The 10,119-nt window shown below is 34.1% G+C and overlaps 1 long non-coding RNA gene across 1 annotated transcript in view; it reads right to left on the bottom strand.

The window, feature by feature from the left end:
* The window catches only part of LOC113842758 (uncharacterized), a 44,980-nt gene extending 36,420 nt beyond the window's left edge, over positions 1-8,560 (bottom strand). Inside the window, exon 1 of the long non-coding RNA XR_003495448.3 lies at positions 8,453-8,560. This is a non-coding gene — a long non-coding RNA (uncharacterized lncRNA). The remainder of the gene's footprint in view (positions 1-8,452) is intronic.
* Between the last annotated feature and the right edge of the window lie 1,559 nt (positions 8,561-10,119).

Raw genomic sequence — 10,119 nt, forward strand, 5'->3', positions numbered from 1 at the left:
AGTGTTTAGCACATTCCTCTGAGAAGTGGAGCAATAGGAGCTAATCTTTCTTCCATTTAATATTTCAGTACAGGAGGTACAGCAGATACTGCAAGTACTATTCCAGAGTATCTTATAAATCTTCAATTTAAAACAATTCCATCAGAATATTAAATTGTGGTTTTAAACTCACCTAAGACAGGAGGGTAAATGAAGCTGTAGTTTCATGTGCATTTAGTTGGCATTGCCATCAAAAAAGAAATCTCTTGTTTTGCCTGCCTTATCCCTTCCCTGCACAACTGCTGAGGAAGAAAACAAAAACATTTATTTCCTATCTTTCACTTTCTCTCTCTCTACTCAAGAACCTACCAGGTCTGTCTGAGTGGGAAATTAATTTTTTTTTTTTTTTTTAGTTTTTCATTACAATTTTTAACATAAATTCATTTCATTTCAAGTCATAAAACCTTTTCCTTACAAAATTGAAATTTTACTTTCACTACATATAAGTGTACCCTGTCTGTAAATATGTCCACATACTTGCACAGAACTATGTTTCTACACTGCAGTGCACAGTCACATACAAATAGATGTAGAACTGTTCTATTAACTTTAAAGTCCTTGTCAAAATGGATGTACTCTTTCTATTCAGTTTTGTTCTCTGAGAGCTTTAAAAGTGAATCAAAGGTGATTGATGCTCCTTTCACTACAACCTGCTACACTACTGCCTTTGTAAGAAAATATTAGTCATTAGGTTGATAAAGAACACTTTGAGATTTCATGATTGTGATTCATACAGATCCAAGAAGTACCACACCTTTTTTATAAAACAAATGTAGTACTTTTTTAAAGGTACAAAAATAAAACCTCAAAACAAAAACAAAAACAAAAACTCACAACACAACAACAAAAAAAAAACAAGAAACCAAAAGGACAGAACATAAGTGTAAAGAAGACTAAGAAGACTTTGGGGCATCTCAGATAATTTCAATTTAAAGTGCAAGATCTGAGTCTGGATCTTTCAAACATTACATTCTGAGATTTTTTGTTTATTTTATTTTATTATTTTATTTTATTTTATTTTATTTTATTTTATTTTATTTTATTTTATTTTATTTTACCTGCTATTAAGAGAGAGCTCTCCAAGCTTTTTAAAAGTTGCAAAGTATCTTCAAAACTCTGGTCACTTATCAGCAGTCTGGACACTCTCTGGTTTATAAAATATTTTGACATTACAAATGTACATATTTCTAAGAGCTTTTTCAAAACAGCAACAATGAATCTTTTCAAGTCTCTTGTGAGCTATCCAAACCTGAAAGTGTCATTAATGTTCCTGAGTATCATGTCAATTCTATATTATTTTTCTTAAGTGTGTCTTCTATTTTATTTTTGTTTGTGATAATTCTGATCATTTTCTTCTCTAGCAGTGTCAAATTGAGAACACTGGGAACACTAATTTCTCCCAAGGAGATGGAGTGACAATAAAACACTCTTAAAGCAGATGAAATATATCCCATCCTCTCAGCAGGTAGGAAAAGACTTAAGCAGCAGTAGGCAGAATCAGAAGAAAGAATTAATTTTATTATAAATAAATAAATAAATAGGAGTGTAAAAGAAGAGGAAGAAGAGAAAAGGAAGCCTCTTCTCAGGTAATTCCGTATTTCAGGAAATTTATAAATAATGGCCTAAATAATAACTATGCTCTGTATAAGAAGGAAGATCCTATTTTTCTCGATGTTTGTTCAGAAAGTACCCTCAACTATGGTGATTTGTTCTTTACTTTTCTTTAAATATATGCAAAACTTAGGGCCAGGTTTCATAAATACTCATTTGCATGCGTATATCACAGTGAATGATTTGTGAGAATAGGCTTTGGTGGGAGTGTTAAGAGAACTTTGTAAAACAGGCCTGGTTTTTGTGACAGACAAACCTGTTTGGATTAAAATCTGTGCTTATTTTTGTATCCATCTGGATACATTCTTTCCAGAGCCAATTTTTTCTTTTCTTTTTTTTTCTAATTCTATAGGCAGTTTGGCACATGTGGTGGTTTTTAAATAACTGGCTACTCCTTCAAATACTATTAGCTGAACTTAAAACTTCCCTAGTTTGCCTAAATTGTAAAAGGTAATAGATTATTTAGTGAGATAGCACAGTTGATGTAATAGCTATTTATTATTCCTCCCTGTAATGTATTTAATATTAGAGTTGATTCTATGCCTCTGGTATTCATCTATGGCTGACTGCAGATGAGCCTGAGAAAAAAATCTCGAATCTGTTTCTGAAGTCTGTGTGTTTATGAAGCAAGGTTCAGAAAGTTCTGAAAACTCACTTCTCATGTTTACACAGCAGTTTGCACACACATTGAAGCCAGTATGTTGTAAAAGAGTGAAAGAAGAGAAATTCCTCGGGTGTATGTAAACATTTCACTGTAATATCTGAAGTAATCTATAGCCAATGCTTTTCAGAAAACCATCAGAGAATTCCAAAGGGTTTACAGTTTTTTTCATAGTTAAGAATCTGAGACTTGTAATACAGCAGATTACAGTTCCAAAGGAACTACAGCTAACCTACTGAGTGGGTAATCAAATAGTTCCTCCTCAGCTTTCTTCTTCTGAATTTCATATAAATTTTTAATTAATGCCTTACATTACTTGAGCTTTTATGCAATTACATGATAAATTATTCATTTTTTGATGTTATGCTTTAGACAGATGTTAAATCAAAGAAGTTAATGATTAAACACGTTTTAATAGATTTGCCACTATAGCTTTTACTTACTTTAAAAGTAGTTTCTGATTGAATTTTAGTGCTCGTGAAAGTGAAAGGCTAAGGACTATGTTTTCAAAAGGCTCTTTACTGAGTCTCTGACTATAATCACACAGATCTGTAGACATTTATGAATTATATACCATAAACATAAACTAAGATAAAAAGGAATTAAATTGCATTAAACATGACATCCCCCTCTACCATAAAGCCTAAAAGACTTAAGAAATAACAAAGTACAGGACACGTCTTAACCTCTGCCCAAAAGCTACACAGTTTCTGGAGTTTTTCTCCATGTCCTGACCATAGCATTTCTCCTGCTTCTAAATAACAAAGAGACCTGCTACAATTAATCACCGTTATAGTGCAAATCAAATCTTTATCCACTTTTTTTCTGTGAGCATTAATGCTATCCAAGGGCTATTGCAACTCAGTGTCGTTCAAGCTATGCTTCCTCTTCAGAGCTTCTCTCTGGAAAGTAGCGTGATTGGGTGAAAATAGAGGGACAGGATGCAGAACTATTTCACCAGTTCCACTTCAGATTCTTTCTCTGGCTGACTGGCTGGCTCCAGCACACACTCTGGTGCTGAACCCCTGCAAACACACCCAAACAGGAAGCCAAGATGCAATTCATTTCAATTTTTTGTTCTAGGAAGGAGAAAGTATTATGTCTTCAGTTACATGCCTTCAGTGACTTACCTTTCTGCAATAATGGCTGTTTTGTGCTTGTGTGCAAATATTGGGGAGAATAGTTCCTAGTGTTGTACTTAAAGAATACAGGACATACTGTAACATACTGACAAAATGGACAAGGTGGAAATCAAACTATTAGAGTATAAGCTATCTATATTCAATGCCATTGACTGTTAGAACTCAGTCCTTCAAGCAGCATTGTCTTTGACTTCCACTTGGTACAGAACTTGAAGGGGAAAAGGAAGGTGAACGGGCAACTGGCCTTTACGGCTGGCTGTGTGCTCTTGGTGTGCTGCCAGCCCTGCCCAGTAGAGCTTGCTGGCTGCCTCTTTTACCTGTCCACAGCTTCCCACAACACCTGCCAGGAATTACAGCACCAGTGAAAGAGCCCTTTGCTGCTCTGCACTACTCCACGCATTGTGGTGCATACATAAAACTACACTGCCAGATGTTTATGAGCCTGCAGTTCCCTCTCCTTGCAGACTGGACAGCTGCAAACTATCTGCAATAGCATTAGAAGTCATCATAGAGGGGCACAGTTTTAGAAATAATCATCAAAATGATGTCCTTCTCCAGCAAGAATACATGACAGTAAGTCAGTCTTTTTTTTTTTTATCCCAGAATGATGTCAGTTGAACTGAGGGGACTAGAAGGTGGGCAGTAAAATCTACAACAATAGTTAGACCTTGACTTACCCATATCAAAGTACCTGTATCACAAAGAAAAGATTCTAAAGTACTGCAAAGCTCATAAGCAATTTTATTTAAAGACCAAATAGAAATCTGCCAGCAAACACAAAGGCTTCCTCCTGGATATAGGCACATGCTGACTTTTGAATGTAATGTTTTCCCCCTGTCTTCAAAATGATCTTTGTAGCATGTACCTTCATTGCCCTTCACAAGTACACATCATTTCTAAGTATCTTCACCTTAAAATGGGCCGCCCATGTGGATGGACAACACTTTCACACTTAAAAGGTAATACACAGCATGTCAAGTGATGCAACAGGAAATCACTGCCATATTCAGTCTGACAACTGTTTATAGTTTCTCCATGTGTATTCTACCAATATAAAACAGATTTTACTGCTCCAGAAGCTTCTCTCTCTCACACACACACATACACACACACACGCAAAAAAGAAACCTTTACACTGGTAGCATAGAAATATAAAATCTCCACAGTATTGAGTTCAAGCAGACAAACAGCCTTGCTTTTGTATTGTGAAGCTACCTGATATCTTTAAATATTATGATCAGATTGGATTGAAGCAAAAAATTCCAAAGTGACCACCCATGATGTTGGTTAGACTAGCAACTCGGATATGGACAGTCATATTGCGACTTTTTGTCTAAATAAATGATTCCAAAATTCCTAGCAATCACAATCTGAATCACACTTTACCCAGTATGGGTTATATTACAGACTTTACTTGCATAAGATGCTACAATATACAAACCTAATCTTTTACAGCCTCTTCCTGCCATTTTTGAGAACTGGCAATTTTTAAAGCTTATATTTGCCTGAAGATTTTTTTTTTCTTCTTTGTCTCTCTGTAGCATGCCTGCACTGCATGACTTGGGGTAGGTCATCCTTCATAGATATGGAAGGCATTCTGATTTAGCCAGCAAATGTGAAATGAGAATAATGTTATATCTGATTTCTAATCTTATTCTGTAAGACTAGGCTGCACATAACTTGAAATGGAAAAGAAGAAGTGCTAAATGCAAGACTCAGAGCATCACTTCCTAATATGTCATTTTTTTCAGTCGTTCCATCAGCATGAATGTTGGTTCCCAACTAACAACATTGCTCCAGAATTGATCAGGCAGAGGAAAAATGCACAAACAGAATTCTATGGAAACAGTAATTCTCTCAGAATCTGACAAATGTCTGCCTGTAGTAATAAGTAGGTACTGCAGATTTGGGAAGTCATAAACATTCTAATAAACAATTTCCCATTTTTAAAAAGGAAATATTGTGAGATCAATACTCTTAAGCTCTGCTCATCTTTTAATATTTATATGTATAAATATATATACAAGTAATGTATATATTGCTTCCTACAGCACCATTTGTTCAAAGAACATGCATTACCTTACAGCTATTAACAGTTTCAAAAATATTCCTTCCTACATACATCTTATACAAATCAAATATGTTGGTTGTTTTTTTCATTTTCCCAAGGCATCACACAATAACATTTACTATTTTATTCTGAGTAGTTTCCTGACTGAAGAACTTCCATAAAATTAGAATTTTCACACTCTGAATAATCAAAAAGTGAAAAGTTGCAAGTTTGGCAGCAAGCTATTTTCATTGGAAATAAAATTAAGCCTACACAAATTCACACCTGTAATAATACACTTTGCTTGAAATGATCAAAAATAAATGCACGGTTACAGGACAAAGTAATTTAGCTTTCCATGTTGTATTTTTGAAAAACTGTTATCACTGGAAAGCACGTCTTTGAATAGAAGACAGTAAAACTACAACAGCACATATACATATACATGTTTATTTTGTACCTGATTTTATTTTTGCTATTGAGCATAGATCTATTGGTGAAGGTAGAAAACATTGTTACTAAGAATTATTTAATTGAAAAAAAAAAAAAAGATTTTGTCTAATTTGCATTAAAAAACAGATGTCTTCCTTCATTCCAAAACAGAAATTAAATAGCTTTCATTTTGTATTACATTATCCATACAACATAAGGTGAAATCTTGATAACATTATACATGTATTTAATTTATGGATAAATCTAGAAGCTGGAGTATTTCAACATGGAAAACAAATCAGAAATTAATTATGCAATATTCTGATGAAATTTATCACTTTGATCATTTCTTGAAAATTTTATTTTTCTATTGTTTATATTCCTGAACAACTGCAAATTAAATTATATCACATGCAGTATTGTCATTTGGTATCATGTTCTTGACTCTGTGTGCATTCTCAGAGCAGTTATGCTCTGGGAGGCAGCCCTTCAGGCTATCTGGTAATGCAGATTACAGCATAGCAAAAGGTTGCTGTAAATCACACTGCATATTTCACCAGATCCTGAATCTGGAAGTAGGTTAGAACAAAGAAGAATCTCTCTTTAATCACGCTCCATATAAATGTGTTCAAACCATGTTAATGAGAACCAACTTCCATATGTAGTAGAATGACACCACAACATGAAATGGTGAGAAAGCATGTGAAATGGTCTGGAAACTAAAATCAAATAAATTTGGATGAATAAGCAAATTACTATTATAGCTAATATTCTCTTTCATACCTACTGGCAAATTAACAAAGTTATTGACTGGATACTTAAATTTCTATAGGTGACCTTTCCAAAACAAATACAATAGCTTCAGAATACAGCCATTGCTTATATTTCTGTTCTCTTACAAAATCATCATGAAGGGTGAATAATCCTGTAAATTTTTAATGCAGTGAGGCAATATTAATTCTACTGAAATCCTCTGTAAACCACACAATTTTGAAATAATTTCTGCTTGGATAAGAAGAAAATTTCTCTATGAAAATCAAGTAACATCACTGCTTCATGGTGATTTTCTATTGAACAAGAATGTAAGGACTCTTTACCTTAATGTCCTTTCTTTGATTAATTTTTTTACTCTTCTGCAGGCTCGTACCAGAGAATATAAACACATGCTGTAGGAGGTGACTCTGAGTTTCTCTCAAACCAAAGACCAAAAATTCTGCATTTTTGTAAACAGAGAACTTAATATTTTATTCATCAGTATGAACCCCAATCTTGGTACTGCTGGGAATCAAACTTCCCACTCAAAAGAACATTGGAGAAGCTAGCAAAGGCTATGGCAAGAGTGAACATGAAAGCAAAAGATTTAGAGTATTAATCAACAGGAAGCTGTGCAATACTCCTTCCCTGAAGAAAAGGCAGGATATAATCCTGCTGTCTTTATTATCAAGCTCCAAGCATCTCTCTCAGTGGGCTGAAAAATTGTTTACTTTTTGATTCAATCTACCTTTTCTACCCACAGTTATCTGCTGGCAGGGAGCCTGGAGAGTATTTAAACCCTTCAGATATATGTCTACAAATGAACAGAAGTTTTTTGGATTGAAATAAACACTAATAACCCTTCTTTTGGAATTAAGGACCATCTCAGAGGAAAACACTGATGAAGAAGCTGGAAGTTACTGGCAGGCTTTTTTTTTTCTCCATATTTTGCATGCAGAAGTGGGCAATTCTAACAGATGTACATTTATCTTTGTGGTTTTTGCTTCCAAAGTGGCATGCATTCAGGACCATACTAGTGTACAGGCTCAATCACAATTTCTTTGAACTTTGAAATAACTTTTTTTTCCTGCCAGTAAAGCTGATGCATCCCTGAGTTAGGCTATTCTCGTAATGAAAAAGGACATTCAAAACTGAGTCGGAATGAGCGTGCCATTGCAATGTATTCAGTAGGGCCCTTCCTAAACAGGTACTCAGAAATAAACATTACTAAAAGATTAAATTCTAGTTTGTTTGTCATTTTGCTGTTGTTTTTGTATTTTTATGAAGGTAAGTTCTGATTCAAATGTTTCAAAAGGCAGATGTTTTTCCCCCAGTAAAATAAAGGCTTAGAAAATACTAGCTATACTGTTGTGTAAGAAACCTTAATTCTGTTGTTACTGTGATATAAATGAGACAATGGTATTTGAAAAAAATGTAGAATGTGTCTTTCAAGTTGATCACCGTGAAAATTGAAGAAGGTATGAAAACACTGTAGTAAGCAACTGCAAATGTACCATTTCGTAGTCTTGCACATAAATGTGTTTTGTTTTTTGTTTTTTAATAACTTTTTAATTTTTTTCATGGTTAATTCACTTTTTATATCAGAAAACACAGTTGTATGTGATACTATTTGTTATGCATTAATAGAGTAGGAGTTCAGCACAGAAGCATCTTACTGGAGCTACAGGGCTAAATACCTTCATTAGCTGGTTATAGCAGATGGGGAGGTACACGTTTCAAGAAAGAAAAGGTAATAATACATACCAGTCTGCATAGGGAAACTCACAGCTTTCTTCTTCCATGTGGAATATCTGGAGTAGTGTCCCCAAAGTAGAGCACTGGGTACCTTGATTTCAGTAGAATTTTGATTTCTGTTTGACAAAAAATAAAGAAAGAAAGAAAAAGAACTGTTTTTGGTAAAGATGGATTCTGTGTCATCCACTCTGTTCTACTTAATAAACATTACACAGGCACTAGCATCTTTTCTACAGTTTCTAGGAAGATTATGGCCACTCTCCTATAATCACAATACGTTTTTTTTATTGGGGAAAAGTCTGGACTGTCATCTACTTTGCAGATAATTTCAGACAGATGGAGTATCTGATCAGACAGAAAATGATACACTCTTGTATTGAATACAATACTCTTGTATTCAGTTCACATTGTTATTGTGAACTGAACTTGCATTTTAGATAGCACTCATATTGTAAGAGAAAAATCCATACAGTTCCTTGTTTAAACTCTACTTCTACACAGAAAAACAGACCTGTGCACTGTATGAGGCCTGAGCAGGAATTTTTATTAACTATTTTGAGATTATTTGAGAAGGGAGCCACAAGTTAAAATGAGCGAGGGTAACAGAATATCCTTCAATGTGAAATTGTTGGCGTACATAGTTTATGTTCATTTAATGGAATTTGCATTTAAAAACGGGTCTAGAAATGCTTTCCATGACTGGACGTGTATCAGTCTACTAAGGACTACCACATCTGGTTTCTGTGATGCATTTACTCTACAAATAGTTATGCCATCTAAGGTCATTAAAGAAACTTCAGAAATAAGGCTCAGCTAAAACAAGTTTGATTTTCCTCTCACAGTTGTGAGATTTCATACTCTGAAGTATTGGACCAATGTAATAGGGTTACTAGAATTTTTTTGAAAGGTGAGGAGGAGAGAGACTAGGTTACTTTTTGAGGTAAATCATGATTATCACAGGACAGTTTAACACAAATTGTGACACTTTAAAACATATCTACTTTTAAGATATATAAGTGACAAGCAACAAATAACAATTGAAAACACATTGCACAGAAAAGAGAACTCCCCATTGCATTTTCCCCATAGCTAGAAAAAAAAAAAAAAGCCTCTTTTGTGGTGTTACAAGTAAAACAAACAACACAGTTGTTTGAGAATTCTTTGTGTGTCCAAAACCAATTCTAAACTTCATCATGTTAAAATAACCAAGAATTGCTCTTAAGGAAAAGAAGCTTTTCATTAATCTTCATGAAGATTGGATTCACTGGTATTTTCAAAATTTATCATCTTTTAATTTATCATCTTTGGTTTTGGAAGCTTAGAAAGTGAAGAAGAAACTTAATCAAAATCTGAAAAAAACATGTTTCTTGTCCTCGTGAATACCTTGGAGCTTCACAAGATAACATATTGTCATCTAAGGCCTATTTTATCAATGTTTTAAGGATTTAGGATCTGATCCAAAGCATATTAATGTTAATTAGAGTCTTTCTGTTGACTTTGGCTGGCTTGAATTTGATATATAAGTCTCTATTTATGAATTCATAAGAACAGGAAAAAATGTATATTCTAACTTTTTCATTATAATTGCTTTGCTTATGACATTTAATTTTCCCTCTGGGATTGCCATTAATCATTAGCTAAGCATAAGTGTGTTTCCATATATGCGAACTCTTTTG

The sequence above is a fragment of the Anas platyrhynchos genome, chromosome 2 (genome assembly GCF_047663525.1).
Source record: "Anas platyrhynchos isolate ZD024472 breed Pekin duck chromosome 2, IASCAAS_PekinDuck_T2T, whole genome shotgun sequence".
NCBI classification, from domain to species: domain Eukaryota; kingdom Metazoa; phylum Chordata; class Aves; order Anseriformes; family Anatidae; genus Anas; species Anas platyrhynchos.